The sequence below is a fragment of the Gossypium arboreum genome, chromosome 5 (genome assembly GCF_025698485.1).
Source record: "Gossypium arboreum isolate Shixiya-1 chromosome 5, ASM2569848v2, whole genome shotgun sequence".
Classification (NCBI taxonomy): Eukaryota; Viridiplantae; Streptophyta; class Magnoliopsida; order Malvales; family Malvaceae; genus Gossypium; species Gossypium arboreum.
This window is the reverse complement of record NC_069074.1, coordinates 83,347,473-83,363,548: the sequence shown is the minus strand read 5'-3', so window position 1 is coordinate 83,363,548 and position 16,076 is coordinate 83,347,473. Positions and strand designations below refer to the sequence as shown.

The window sequence follows — 16,076 nt, the reverse complement described above, 5'->3', positions numbered from 1 at the left end:
ATCTCCTAAAATCCTCTAACTTCCATTTGCGTGCGGAGGTGGTAATTCTTGGATGGCTTTTATTTTATCTGGATCAACTTCGATACCTCTTTCATCGACAATGAAGCCTAGCAACTTTCCGAGGTAGCCCCAAACGTACATTTGGCGGATTGAGCCTTAGCTGGAACTTTCTCGGTCTGTCGAACAATTTCTTCAGTTCACTACATGCTCTTCCTCCCTCGGATTTAGCAATCATATCGTGAGCGTAGACCTCTATTTCCTTATGCATCATGTCATGGAATAACGTTACCATAGCCCTCGATATGTTGCTCCGGCATTCTTTAACCCAAATGGCATCACCTTGTAGCGAATGTTCTCCACATTGTTATGAAGGTAGTTTTCTCCATATCCTCGGGGCCATCTTGATCGATTATACCACGAGAATCCGTCCATGAAAGAAAACAATGAATGTTTTGTTGTGTTATCCACCAACGTATCAATGAGTGGTAAGGGAAAATTATCTTTAGGACTTGCTCGATTCAGGTCACGATAATCCACGCATATTCGTACTTTGCCATCTTTCTTTGGTATCGGGACTATGTTAGCCACCCATTCTGGATATTTGGAGGCTTGTAGGAAGCCAGCATCAAATTGCTTCTTGACTTCCACTTTTATCTTCAACAACATCTCAAACCTCATCCGTCTTAGCTTTTGTTGATGGGCTTGCATTCTGGCTTTAATGGGAGCTTATGGACCGCTATATCTTCATCCAATCCTGGCATGTCCTGATATGACCATACGAATACATCTTTGTATTCGCGGAGCAAAGCAATCAAATTATGCCTAGTGCCCCCTGAAATAGAAGTCCCAATCTTCACTTCTTGCCTCCTTTCTTTAGTTCCCAGATTTATTATTTCAACAGATTCTTGATGAGGCAAAATCAGTTTATCCTCTTGTTCCACCATTCTTAGCAAGTCAGGAGACGAGACATAGTCTTGACATTTTCTTGACTTCAATTCTCCTAAACAAACAAACCTTCTCAAAATCGATTTCGGGACTCGAACGGGTTTGTTCATCTTTGTTGACATCCGAGCACTGAAAGTTGAATGAAAAAAGAGACTATAGAGGGCATCCAAGTATTGGAACCAACAAACGAAATGTTATGGCATGGCATGAGGCAAATGTAAGGACAGGCTATGAAATGAGAAAATGATTATGAAATTAGTGATAATGCGAAAGACCATGACAAAATGCATCTTCATTGATATTCATTTGAATGATAAAGAGCGAATGCAAGCTCTTACAAAAGAATTCTATTATATCTAGGGACACAATAGAATGTTAATGTTTGAGCATTACTCTGAAGACTTATAAACTACAAGAAGGTTCTCGGCAGTCCAATTGTTCAACATGAAACCAGGGGGACAAAGGCGTATTCTTGAGACATCTTTACTTGTGTCAGCTCCTTTGTCAATGACATTTATATTGATGTTCTGAAAACCCTTTTCGATCATTAACATTGTGCTTTGTGCATTGTCCTGCCTCGGGTATATCATTCCCTGACGTAAATGTTCTTGACAAAGGAGGGAATTCCATAGGCTCCCATTCTGGTTCTCGGCCTTTTTCAATCTTTCAATTTTCTCATTGAATTCAGCCTCCATTACTCTAGCTTGTCGGCGAGTTTTATACGGATGACGTGGTTCCAGTCTTGTGGTATTACAACTGCGAATTATATATTTTATCTTCAATGACCGAGTATGGGATATGCAATGTATGAATGAATGCATGAATGTCAAATGAATGTCAGTCATGAATGAATATGCAAAAATTTGGTGTTAATTTCAAGATAGCCCCTGTTTAGGCATTTCCTTAATCAAAGGAGTATTACACAACGTTTCGGTCACTCGTATAATTGACTCCTCCATTAGAAACCCGTTTTTGGCAACCAATCTTTAATCAACACCTTCCTAATATGATGCCTATAATGCATGATGAAAAACAATAAAGCAAAGACAAACAAACTTGATTAGTAATTTAATACAGGCAGAAAAACATAGAGAACTTCAACAAATCGAACTACCCGACCTAGTTTATTAAAGCAGACCGATCCTCTTATATAGAAAGTGAAAATGCAAAAGGCAAGAGGCATTCCTCCCGTGCACTTATTTTGGGGACTACTAAACGGACAAAGGTTCGGCATGGCTCTAGTTAGGTGGCTCGTATGGTTCATTATATGCGGTTTTGGTTCTAGATAGGTACTCGAATTGCTGTACTATCATCCGCTAAGATTAGCACGAGCCTCGGTCATAGCCTATCACAGAGCTCACGAGTTCAATTCGAGGATTACATTTACTTATGCCTATGCGGAGGGACAAGTTAACTCACGAAGCATAAGTCATATGTAACCCGAAAGTATTCACTAGCTTTGTATGGAGGGACGAGTTAACTCACGAAGGCGTAGCATTTACTTTCACTTAAGCAGAGACGGAGCCGGGTAGAGAGCTCATGTTATGCAACAAAATGCACGTGCACGGTGTGTGGGGAGAAAGTTGCAAAACTTTACATTTTATTTAAAAAACTAAACCAAACTAAAATCACAAAAATTTAAAGCCGAAAAACAACCGGATAAAACAAGTTAGAATATATACAACACGATGCAAATGCATGATTTTTTTTTAAAACAAAAAATTTGAAGATCACGACTAAATGTTAATTTGAACAAGGAACTTTGAAAGTTTTGACAACGCGAGTTTAATTCGACTCGACTCTCAAAAAGGGTCCCCAGTGGAGTCGCCAGCTGTAGCGACGTAAAAAAAAATTTTTAGCTTCGCTTGGTCGCTAATTGTGGCGATTTATTAAACATTTGAAAACCAACTTTCGATTTTATTAACAAAGGGAGTCGCCACCGATCCTTTTTTATAGGTGTGATCGGACACCTAATAAAATTATTTTAAAACAAAAAGAAGGCCAAATTTAGGTCTACATGAAAGTCCAGAGAAAAATTGGGGTTCGGAGTCGATTCACGCGTGAGGAAGGTATTAGCACCCTCATGACGCCCAAAATTGGTATCTCATAAACATGTGTTGACTTGATTTTCAAAAATACGAGTTCAATATAATATTTAATCATGATCCGATTGAAAAATGAGAATTTTAGTTTTCGATTTTTTTTAGAAAGGGTGTCCGTTTTTTAACACAAGCCAATAATTTCACCCAACATAGCGATAAAATCGATGGCTTAATATTAAATTGGTACATTGTCTTATTTTTGAAATTAATTAAAACATGAGAAAAAATATTCCTAAAGTGAGAAATTAAAATAGATAAAGGACTTAAAAAAATGATATCATTAATGAAAAATATTAACATGGAATACTAGAATATTAGAATAATAATAATAATGATATTTACAAAATAAAAACAAATCATGTACTAATAATAAAATAGGAAAAATGATATATTTGGTAATAATAATATAAAATAATAATATGTACATAAAAATACATATATATATATATGCATATAATAAAAGTATGTAATAATAATAATAATAATATCTACAATAAAAGAAAATATTAGGAAGCGTACATAAAAAATATATACATAAAAATTTACAACAATAATATAAAATAATGATATGTGCAAAAATATATATATACATATGTACATAAAATATACACTAATATAATAATAGTTATAATAATACTAACAATAGTAATAATTTGTAATAATAATATATACACAATATGGTATTTAAAATATATATATATATATATATATATATGTATATAATAGTATTTAAGAATATATACATAAGAAATATATAACTAATGGCATTAAAAAATATATACATAATATATATAAAATACCTAAAAAAAAGAAGGGGGAAAGAAGAGAGAAGGGAGGGGGGAAAGGAAATCCGGCCAAGGGGGGCCGGTCACCGGTCACCGGTCGATCGTCGATCTCTGCCCGTCGTCAAACCACCGTCGCCACACCGCCACATGGCGGAAAAATAAATTTTTAACAATATATGTATATATAAAGAAAGAAAAAAAACAACACAAAAAAAAAAAAAAGATTCGAAAGAAGAGGAAAAAAGAAAAAGATGCAACCTTTTTATTGATGTTTCTTTTGTGTTCAAAATTTGAAGGGATTTTTGTGTTTTTTTTTTCAATCTTTGTAAAATCCTCCTCCTCCTTTTTTTTTACATGATTTTGAATGGCTTTTATAGCCATCTTTTACATGATTTTTTTTTTTTTTCTATTTTGTAGGTGGTGGTGGTAGACAATGGGAGGAAAAATGGGGCAAGTGGGAAAGTGGTTAGGTGGCTAGGTTTTTTATCTTTTTTGTTAGGTTTTCTTTTTCTTCTTTTTTTTTTTTTTGGGTTAGGTTTTTTTGGGGTAGGTTTTTCTTTTCTTTTTTTTCTTTGTTTTTTTTTTGGGTTAGGTTTTTTTTTGGGGGCTTAATGGGCTTTTGAATTGGGTTTGGGTAGATGTAAATGGGTCATGGGTTAAGGGTTTTAGTGGGTTTAGAGGTTTGGTTGGGTTTTCATATAATTGGGCCCGGGCAATTTGGGCTTCTACAATAACCATTAACACATTAACAAAAGCACTTACCAAGCGTTTTTACCGAATCGGGCCCGTTGGCCCACTAACCTATTTTCGCCCATTAAACCCAAATATACCGAAGTGCGAAATTACGCACTCTGCAATCATTCGCTTGCGATTATCAAAATTAACAACCAAACCACCTCAAGGCCAGACGTCAAGAAGTTCATAAATGCGGCTTTTCGGCTTTTGACTTTTTACCGATCTAGTCTATGAGTGGGTGTCGTTACACACGATTCATGACGATTGCTACGAGATCCCTTCGATGTCCTACAATTTATTAGCACAGTTCTTATTTACAAACCATAATCACTAAACCCCAAAACTTACTTATCCATGATCGAACCATATCCTAAAACCTTTAAAACCTTACCTTTTGCCAAAATCGATAGTTAGCTCCGAATCCGATTGCTCCAATGAACCACGCCTTAGATTCAATGCTTAAGAAGACTCTAGTCACCTAAAGAAAACATCGTTAAAGACCACGAGAGCCATATGCCCAAATCGATGACCTCCCTAGATTTTAGGGACTTGACTTTTCGAAGTTGTAAAATAAGTCTAGATCTGAAGTGATGAGCACTTACCACTTGTTCCTCTTTGATTTCTACGCAGATCGATGCGATTTATCCTCTAGCGATGGTAGAACTCGAATCTAGAAGATCTAAAGTTTCGGCTATAAGTCCCTAAATCTATGGTATTTCGGCTTTTTAGGTGATGAAGAAGATGATGGTTTGAGGCTATAACCTTGGAGTAACGTTGCCGACAGATATTAAGGGTTTAGAGAAGATGAATGTTGATCACAAGGAACAAAAATACTGAAGGATTTGGCTTTGGAGAAATCGGCACAAGTAGTGAGTTTTCAGGATTTCGGCCTTTTAATGGCGATTGATGATGAAGGTTTAATGGAAGATGGGATCGACAAAGAAGGTGAATAAGATGGTCAGAAGGTTTCAGCTAGAAGGAGAAGCATAAAGGAAGAGAAAACATGGAGGAAAAGAGAAGAAGAAAATTCGGCACAATGAGAAATAGACTTGTGTTTTCGGCTTTTGTGAGAATTCAGAAAAGATGAAAGAAAGCTTTCAGGTGGCTAACCCTAATTCTCCAAGATAGAAAAGAAAAGAACCTAACCCTAATATTAAATTAGGGCAATCGGCCCATCTCTCTAAGGCCCTTGTCGAAATTTACTTGTGTGATCACATGCCTAGTACATGCCTAAAAATTAAAAGAAAAACAATATGCCTACCTTACAACTTGAACCCTGGACCTCCAATTCCTTCCCAGGCGCCACTTTTTTAGGAACTTAGTGGCGTCACCTTGCCACTTTACCAAGGCCTTATTTGTGTCATAACTTACGTAGTTCTTCTTAAAAGCCCACTTAACCAAATCTCCTATTCACTTAAAAATCCCACCTTGATATTTTACCGTGTTTAGCTTAGTCTTGGGATTTCTAAAGGTCTACTAACACATTTAAACATAATTCCAATATTTAGAACATGAAAATTTCAAGATTTACTAAAATCACAAAACCCAAAAAATCCGAAAATCGAGGCGTTACAACTAATATTTTTTTCCTTTCCAATAATAATAATAATTTTATAAATATATCTAATAATAAAAATTTCAAATATCAATAATACAGTAAATAATAATAATTTTCATAAAATTTTCAAACATACATCTGATAATATTTTTCTAATAATAATAATTTTATCTCATAATACTAATTAAAATTTCATAAAAATTTAAAATATCCGTAATAATAAATACAGTAAAAATTTTCTAGTGGTAATTTAATAAAATAATTTTTTTTTCTGAAACGATAATATTTAAAACTTTCTAATTATTCAGGTTTTCTTCTATTCGAATCCCAGACTCAAAACCCAACTCTTTTAGGCCCCAAATTCAGGATGTTACATTTATTTCTATAAAATTTTAGATTCGATTCTAATCACTCATATTATTTTGTGGTTAAAATATGTTGGTAATCCTTTTTCCTATAAAATTTAACATTCATTCCTTATTCATTAAAGGTTATAAATTCAATTTAAAAATTTTAATCCAATTATTATCATCTTTGATATTTTTTGTCAAAATTTGTCAACTTGCTTATTTTGTGTTAGTCATATATCACGATATATAAGGAAAACCTAATTAATATGTAAAGTTGACAAATTTTGACAAAAAATATTAACGATAGGACTAAGATTTTAAAAAAAACTAGAAGACTTTATTTTTAACCTTTTAAGTATAAGGACTAAATCTCAAATTTTATCAAAGTATAAGGACAAATAGATTATTTCAACCTTATTTTGTTTAAAAAGTTTTTACATTTATTATATCAAAATATTTTGTTAGTGCTTGTACTTTGACAACATTTAAAATTTAATCCTTGTCCTTAAAAGGTTAAAATTAAGTCCTCTTACTTTTCTAGTATAAAAACTTAGTCCTACCATTAGGATTGTAAATATTTTCTATTAAAATATGTAAACTTAGATATATGCTGAGTAGACTGTCTTCATATAATATTGCATATGATTGACAATAAAAAAACCTATTAAGTTGAAAATTTTTAATGGAATTAAAAATGATTGGACTAGAATGTTGCTGGCCAATTTTGGCCCAAATACAACCCAATTACTCAAACCCCTTAAAACCCAATACAAAACAGCCCAAACTAATAACCCTAGCCCAGACCAATAATAAAAAATAGCAAAGAAAAAAAGAACACTGGCCACCCCATGATGTTTGCCACCCCACACCTCTGCAGCACCATTCCCAGGCATCACACACTCCCACCAACTCCTCCATACCCTGCAATCAGACAAGACAGAAGCAATAAAAAATAGGTATAAAAGGGTTATAAAAACCCAAATCAAAAACTGAAACGGGGTTCCCCCCTTTCTTTTCTTTTTCTAGACAATTTAAAATACAAAGGAACAAGAGAAGTATCTCAAGTTTATAATCAAAGTAGCAGTTTTAATTAGTACTCAAATACAAGCAAAATATCCAAACAACCAAGCATCGATATCAACACTAAGGCGATTTTCTTTTCTTTTTTTTCATTTCAGTTTCGGCCTTCTATTTTATACGTGTACATACTAAATAAAATAACAAAAATAATAAGATAAACAAGCGAAATAAAAAAAAAGAAAAACATTTAAAATTTTACCCTTTTCGGCCACCGTATACGGTGGCCGGCACCGGCGCTAGCGAAGGTCCGGTGACGGACCGGTGCCCCCTCCCCCCACTGGAAATCGCTCAGCCCTCTCCCCTCTCTCCTTTTTTTCTCCTTCCCAGCTCCCAAATGATTTTTTTTCTTATTTTTAGGCTATTTATAGCCTCTAAAAACGACACCGTTTTGGCCTTAAAACTCAGGGCATAAAACAATGTCGTTTTGCCCTGTGTCAGGTCGACCCGACCTGCTCCGACTAGGATACGTGTGTTTTTTAAAGAAAGGGGTTATTTGCGCAATCGGCCCCTCCGCTTTTTCAGGCATTTAAAATTAAATTTTTATATTTTAATTTGGCCCTAGAATTCCTCATGGTTTTCAATTTCGTCCCTCCATGCTACGCTGCGTTTTGGACAACAGGGAATATTACGTTGTTTGGTCCCCACTGTTTTCTCGCGTGTTCAAATAGGCCCTTTCTCTTTATTTTCTTTTTAAATCGGCCCCACAACTTTGTTTTTAGTTTAATTTTAATCCTTTCTTCGTTTATTTTCATTTCTTTATTAAATATTCTTGTTATTTTTACATTGTTATTATTATATATACATGTTTTAGTACATATGTATATGTATATATTTTTACGTATCGGCTTATTTTTATTATTTTATTTCAATATTTGTTTTTGGTATTTTAATAATAATATTATATTTATTATTATAATAGTATTTTTTTACGTACATAGATTTATATGTATAGTATTTTTATTATGTTATATTGTTCTTTTTGTACCATCACTATTATCATTGTTAATATAGTATATGTTTTGTTATATATTATATATTATGTGTATTTTGTATATATTATGTATATTATTATTTTTATTATACATATTACGTATATATTAAATATCGTATTATTCATGTATTTTATTATATATGTATATATCTTTAATATATATTTATATAAGTATATCTTCATGTAATATTAGTATTATTATTAATGTTAATACACCTTTAACATCGTAATTATGTGTGTACATATTATGTAAATGTTTTAATATTATATTATATGTATGTTTTATATATTATGAACATGTATTTTCAATATTATTAGTTATATTTTATATATATTACTCCATGTACATATTTCCATATTATCTTATGTATATATATTAGTAAATACTCTTACATGTATATGTATATTTTAATACCATACTATACATATATTATTGCATGATTAGTACACATGTTTTATTATACATATATATACACTTTTTATTTGTATTATTTCCGTATATCATATTATTCATTTTTATATTTATTATTTTCATTATTGTCATTTTATATTATTACTACTTGGTGTACATACATCTTTTATTATTATTAGTATATAAATATATTTTCTATGTTTATAGTATCCCTAATATATATTGTATGTGTTCATTTATATTATGTATACATGTATCTAGTATGTATATATTTTTATCTTTATTACTATTGTTGTTAATTTTAGCATATGTTTTATGTGTGCATGTATATATATCTCTAGTATATGTATATAGGTATATATCTATGTAGTATCGTAGTAGGTTTCTATTATTATTCCCAATGTGTGTAAACTATGTAAATATTTTAGTACTATAATACATATATATGTATTCATGGTGTATTTGCATTATGCATACGTATCTTTTAATATTATATCTTCATATCGTCATATATATATTTTTCAAGCTATATTATATTTTACATTTTATCTTATAAATACATGAATATATATTATTTTTAACTATCTTATGCACATTATTTTTAACTTTACATTATGTATGTATCTCTCATACCATTAGTTGTATATATTTTCATGTTACCTTATGTATATATTATCTTATGCTATTATTACTAACTGTATTTTGTATTTGTTCATGATTTGTCTTTATTTTTATATCATTATTATTGTTTTTGAATGTTCTAGTATCCAATGTTAACATTTTCATTAATAATGTTATTGTTTGCATCTTTGATTTATTTTCAATTCTTACTTCATAAATATTTTTATGTTTTAATTAATAATCGAGGCAACATATCGGTTTAACATTAAGTCATAAATTTCATCGCTATGTTGGATGGAATTTGTCGGCTCATGTTAAAACGGTATACCCTTCTCAAAAAAACCGACAAAAAAATTAAAATTTCTCATTTTTTCAATCGGATCACGATTAGAACTTAAATTGAACTCGTATTTTTTGCAAATCAAGACAACACACATGTTTAAAAGATACCAATTTTGGGCGTCGCGAGGGTGCTAATACTTTCCTCGCGCGTAACCGACTCCCGAACCCTAATTTGTCTCTGGAATTTGACGTGGACCTAAACTTATCCTTCATTTTGTTTTAAAAATAAAGGAATCTAATGGGTGTCCGATCACACCCTAAAAAAGATCGGTGGCGACTCCCAGTTTATTTTAAAATCAAATTTCAATTTCTAAGTTTCTTAATAAATCGCCACAATTAGCGATCAAGTAAATTTTTACGTCATTATAGCTGGCGACTTCACTGGGGAACAAAATCTGAGAGTCGAGTCGAATTAAATGCGTGTTGTCAAAATTTTCAAAATTCCTTGTTCAAATTAATATTTAGTCGTGATCCCAAAATTGGTTTTTTTGAAAAAGCGTGCGTTTGCATCGTGTTGTATATATTCTCCTAACTTGTTTTATCTGATTGTTTTCAGCTTTAAATTTTATGGTTTTAGTTTTGGTTTAGTTTTTTAAATAAAACGTAAAGGTTTGTGAGTTTTTCCCCACACACCGTGCACTTGCATTTTTGCATAACATGAGCTCTATACCCGGGCTCCATCCCTTTTAAGTGAAAGTAAACGCTACGCCTTCATGAGTTAACTCGTTCCTCCGCACAGGCTGGTGAATACTTTCGGGTTACATATGACTTATGCTTTCGTGAGTTAACTCGTCCCTCCGCATAGGCATAAGTAAACGCAATCCCTCGAATTAATCTCGTAAGCCTATGATGGGCCATGACCGAGGCTTTGTACTAATCTTAGTAGATGACAGTACAGATAATTCGAGTACCCATCTAGAACCAAAACCGCATATAGTGAACCATACGAGCCATCCAACTAGAGCCATGCTGAACCTTTGTCCGTTGACTAGTCACCGAAATAAGTACACGAGAAAAACACATCTCACCTTCTGTTCTTTTACATTTACGCTTTCTATGCAAGGGAATCGAGTCCATTGGACTAAGTAGCTTAATTTATTAGATTGTCTACAGTTTTTCTTTGTTCATATGTGTTGTGCTAACCAAGTTTGTTTGTTATTATTCTTATTTTACATCATGTATTATAGGCATCATATTAGGAAGGTGTTGACTAGAAATCTGTTGCCAAAAAACGGGTTTCTAATGGAAGAGTCAATTATACAAACAACCGAGAGGAATGCCGCGGTATGAGACTGGTCTCTAAAGACTCAGAAAGAAAGGGGGGATAGTCTAGTGGAGGGATGTATTGCCAATTTGCCCGAGCATGTAACTGTAAATGTTCACCAGAATAACCTTGAAGATTTGGTTCGAGTTTGGAATCAGTGGGACTCAGATGCTAGAGGTATCTTCACCGAGAGATATGGAGACATAGCCAATTTGATTTTTGTCAGCGTGAGCGAACGATTGATCCAAGCCATGGTCGATTTTGGGATCGGCTTACGCATGTTTTATCTTCAACCAAGAAGATATGACTCCGACTATAGAGGAGTACGCTGCTTTGCTCCGTGTCGAAAATGTACAACCCTATAAGATATATGTGAAGGAGCCTAAGCCAATGACCTTCAAGAAAAAGTTAGTGAGATTGACAGACATGACTGACGCGTGGGCCAAAAATATATAAAGAAGAAGAATGAAACCATTTGCATTCCATGGTCTTCCCTACGAGACTTGATTCTGAACCATCCCGACATGTTGAAAAGGGTAAATTTGTTCGCTCTGGCCATTTACGGTTTGATCATCTTCCCGAAGGTCCTTGGACACATAGAAGTTGTGGTGGTAGATTTCTTCGAAAGATTAAAATAAGGAATCAACCCCATCCCAACTATCCTAGCCGAAACCTCCAGATCACTAAGTAGCTGTAGGAAGAAAGGGGAAAGTCATTTTATCGGATGCGCGCAGTTACTTAATGTTTGGATTCTGAGCCACTTCTGGAAAGTAGAGCGCACACCGTTCCATATGTTTTCTAAAACATTCTTCCCATTAGAAGCTTATCTCAAGAAAGAATGGCCAAGGGAAGTCACCGAACAACACTGGGTCTCGGTCTTTCAGAATCTTCGCACTGAAGACGTAACTTGGAGAGCACCGTGGATACGCCCGTCAGTTCTGCTATATAAGGTCGGAGATCAAGATTGGGTACCACTACTCGAGTTATGGGGAGGAGTTGGATATGCTCCGTTAATAGTCCAGAGGCAATTTTCTTCACGACAATTCGTACCCGCCACCGGAGGATTAGCACAATCAGAGTTCGCTTTTGTGGGTGAAGGATATATGAAGAGGGTCCGAGATACTGCAAAGTCTTGGAAGAGAATTCATCACATGGAATTAGCTCTATATGCTGATACCCTCACCCAAGATTACGACATATGGAGAAAGCAACGGGTGAACACCCAGCAAATCTCGTCGACAAATTACACCGTCCAGAATCCTTTCTCGACAGAAGTGCCATCCGAGCTAGAAATAGCAAGACAGGAATTTGAGCGCGAAAAGGTCTAAATGTTGCGGGACATTAGTATTCTTCAAGAAGAAAATTACCAGTTGAAGATCGACATCCAGATCGAAAGGTCTAAAACAAAGAAAGTACAAAAAGAAGTTGAAGTCGTAAGAAATGACTTAAGGGACCTTCATCTGGAAAATAAAAAGTTAAGAGTCACTATCAAGAATAGTGGGTTGGGTAAGTCATCAACAGAGTGGAGAGAAGAATTAAACAATGCTAAAGGCATGATGGAATTTTGGAAAAAGAGGGCAGAGAAGGAAGAGGAAAAGACTACGCGGGTTATGATAGAATTGAGAAAGAAAAACGCTGAACACGAAGCTATGTCTACCAAATGGACAACCAGTCAATCTGAATGTCAAAGCTTAAGAGAAAGAGTACGGGATCTAGAAGATGCATTGCGAGCTCGTCAGCAACAATTGGATACTCTCTTAAAAGCCTTGGAAGAAAAGAATGATCAATATGATAGAGACACTCACGCTTATAAAACGAACCTCCAAGAAAGAGAAATACCTCAGAAATTCAGCCTCATACTCAGCCACAGATCGGTCACCCTGTATAAGGTTTAGAACTCATGCCTACGAGCATTGACGTAGTTAGCTCCCACATACTTGCTCTGGAATGAAGTCTTAAAGAATTCCTAACTTATATGATTAGGCTGAGTGCCCTCCTTAACAGTCAACCACCACTGATAAGCCTTATCGCGAAGCAAGGAGACTGCACCCTTCAATTTCAGCTCGGGGGTACAGTCCAAGTCATCCATAATTCTCTCAGTGGCTTCCAACCAGTACTCAGCCACATTAAGGGTGACTCCTGTGACACCTCTAAACAACTCAGCTCCATTAGATCGAAGTCGTTCAGTTGCTGACCCTCCGCCACCAGATCCAGAATTAGGCCCAACGACCCTCTCCAATATCTTCAGCATGGCTTGGGATAGTGCGTTGTACCCAACCGATCGACTCTGAGACCTAGTATCAGTAGCAGGTGACACAGGTGTCTCACTATTGTTCAGATTTGGCATACTGCCTAGAGATGAGGACTCAACTCGAGCCCCCTACGGCCTTTACCTCGACCTCGAGTACCTCGTCCATGGATACCTCATGCACTCATTGTCTAATCGAGTTTATCTACATTAAGAGTTTTATGCATCAGTTCAATATTTATTAATAAATGTTTTATGCAGAAAGTTTTAGAAGTTCAGTAATGTTTCCATAAGTTTCAGTCTCTATTCATTTCACTACAATTTCAGAGAGTACTAACTATAGTGTTTTCAGAGTATAATGTTTACAGTATTTCAAATAAACTATCTAAAGTTCAGAATACTTATAGGATTGACGCTGGAGACTCACTGTACCACATTCCTAATCAAAATATTTTTAACCCATTTGGAAACCAATTCTTTAAAACATATTTTGGAACCCAAAAATCCATAGCCGAGTTTTGTAAACTGGCTCTGATATCACTAAATGTAACACCCCAAACCCAGCCTAGACATTATGGCCAAATTTGGTGATGTTACATAGAAAGGGTTTTGTAAACTAAGTCATCACCACAAAACCATTTCAGTTTATTAGCTCTTATTTGTTTTTAACAACTCAAAAACGTTAATTCAACTCTTAAGTTTCTGTATTTAATATCAAAAAATTACTCCATTTTCTTAAAAATCATTTAGAACGGAAGCTTAAGAAAAATTATGATGTTTTAGCAAAACAGTTCTTGATTTAGAAAACTTTGTTTTAGTAAACTGTCTTTTTAAAAGAAAACTTTTAATAGAGCATGCATAAGTCGAGCAACAAAACCAAAACCAACAGTTAAAAGTCCATATAGTCCTAGAAAATACAAACTCTCAAATTAAATGCCAAAACTTAATTTAAACCATAAAGCAAAATAAACAGTTTATGGCGAGTGGTCACCATCGAGTCCTCCGCTGCACCGATCCGCCTAACTCTATGGATTACCTGTACAGATTAAACAAAGAGGAGTGAGTTTACATAAACTCAGTGTGTAACCCCACAGAATTAAGCATGCACATATAGATAATTAGAGTCAGTCAGATACAGATTTAGGCCTAAGCCCCTTACAATCACAGATGCATATTCGGGCCTAAGCCAGTCTTAGATACAAATACAGATATGCATGTCAGCTTCAGAAAATAGATATCCTACCCCCATCCTCTACACACCATCTACGTCCATCCTTACACACCATGATGGGTTTAAAACACCCACCTAGCCCTATACACCATATTGTACCGATGCGTCACATAACAGATATAATGTAGCCATGCTGCCAGTTAATAGGCATAAATTGCCTTTCAGAACACTTCCTCCAAAATACAACATCCTACCTCAATTGCAGTAATAGAACATACATACAGAAGTAACAAATAAATCATGCTTAACATGCATTTGTGAACAGATAACAGATATATAAACATAAGCATACTCATAGCAATATTTCAGTCTAACAGATCACTTGGTTTTAGGGTTAGATAGCATTTATCGACCCTACGGTAGGCCCACAGTCGATTAGGATGACCTGTGCGACCCTACAAAATATCTCAGTATAATGGGCCCACATGCCCATGTGGGCTCACACGTCCGTATGGCCTAGCCTAGATACCACACGCTCGTGCGGTGTGCCCGTGTGGGCTCACATGCCCAATTTGGCCTAGCCCATGTGGCTCACACAGCCACACTCCAGCCATCACATAGCCGTGTCTTGCGCACAACCTGGCCTTCATCGATCACATAGCTGTGTTGTCTCACATGACCTACCACACGGCCGTGTGGCATCGACAGTGGGGGTTTTCAGCTTTCGTTGAATCTCATTTTTCTGCGTTCAAGGTACTCACCTGGTACTGTTTCACAGCGAAAATACTCCGGAGCAACACAACACCTAAAAACGACATCAAAACTCCCCAAAGTCAGTTCCAAAGCTTATTTTAATTACAACAAAGAAACTGATAATCGGTAAACTCGAGCGTTGAACACTTATCGAGCAACACCGATGATTTCAGCTATAATCCAGCAAAAGAAGAGTCCCACTCCTCACTATTGGTTACTGCCAAAACCCAAATATCAATCTACCGTAAAGAAAGAAGATCATTCATAACAATTGCCTCAAGAATGAGTGAAACTCCCTACCTTTACCTACCCCAACACACGAAGAGTCAAAGGAACGAAAATCTGTGACTTTATTTTATCCTTAATGAATGCTTAATTTATTTTAAATAATATATACTTTTGCACTTATTTTCAACATGGATGATAAAAGTTCGAATCTTCAAAATCTTCATTTGCTCATATAAAATAAAATGAATAAGTATAAATAAAATATATATTAAACATAACAAATAACAAATTCATATTACTAACCAATCACTATGGTTAGATATTTATTTATATACCATAACACAAAAAAATTACAAAATATTATAAGGTCACAATAATAAGATTAAAGTAACTTTGAAGCTATAAAGGTTTAAACATAAAGATCACTACAGGAGAATAGACTTTTAGCGGTAGTTTTTTTGCCTTTAGCGGCGCTTTTCCCGCAAACGCCA

At 34.7% G+C, this 16,076-nt stretch overlaps 1 long non-coding RNA gene across 1 annotated transcript in view; it reads right to left on the bottom strand.

Moving 5' to 3' along the window:
* Positions 1 to 16,076, bottom strand: part of LOC128292750 (uncharacterized) — a 51,090-nt gene that overhangs the window by 16,835 nt on the left and 18,179 nt on the right. The window lies entirely within an intron of this gene.